The sequence below is a fragment of the Corvus brachyrhynchos genome, unplaced genomic scaffold, assembly GCF_000691975.1.
Source record: "Corvus brachyrhynchos isolate BGI_N302 unplaced genomic scaffold, ASM69197v1 scaffold1290, whole genome shotgun sequence".
Taxonomy (NCBI): Eukaryota; Metazoa; Chordata; class Aves; order Passeriformes; family Corvidae; genus Corvus; species Corvus brachyrhynchos.
In genome coordinates this window covers 64,619-65,343 of record NW_008235778.1, presented here as the reverse complement: position 1 = coordinate 65,343, position 725 = coordinate 64,619, and positions in this window count along the sequence as shown.

The following is a 725-nucleotide window of genomic DNA, read 5'->3' as shown; positions in this document are numbered from 1 at the left end:
CTGGGAGTGTACTGGGATATACTGGGATGGACTGGAAGGGCACTGGGATGAACTGGGAGTGTACTGGGATATACTGGGATGGACTGGAAGGGCACTGGGATGAACTGGGAGTGTACTGGGATATACTGGGATGGACTGGAAGGGCACTGGGATGAACTGGGAGTGTACTGGGATATACTGGGATGGACTGGAAGGGCACTGGGATGAACTGGGAGTGTACTGGGATATACTGGGATGGACTGGAAGGGCACTGGGATGAACTGGGAGTGTACTGGGATATACTGGGATGGACTGGAAGGGCACTGGGATGAACTGGGAGTGTACTGGGATATACTGGGATGGACTGGGAGGGCACTGGGATGAACTGGGAGTGTACTGGGATATACTGGGATGGACTGGAAGGGCACTGGGATGAACTGGGAGTGTACTGGGATATACTGGGATGGACTGGGAGGGCACTGGGATGAACTGGGAGTGTACTGGGATATACTGGGAGGGACTGGGAGGGCACTGGGAGGAACTGGGTGGTCAGTGGTAGTCAGTGGTGGTCAGTGCCGGTCACTGGCAATCACTGGTGGGCACCGGCTGGGCACTGGTGATCCCTGGGCAGTTCCTGGGGCAGTCACTGGTGGTTACTGGGGAGCACTGGGAGGTGACCGGCAGTGGGTGGTCCCTGGTGGTCACTGCTGGTCAGTGGTGTCCCTGTCCCCAGGTGGGCTCCCTAC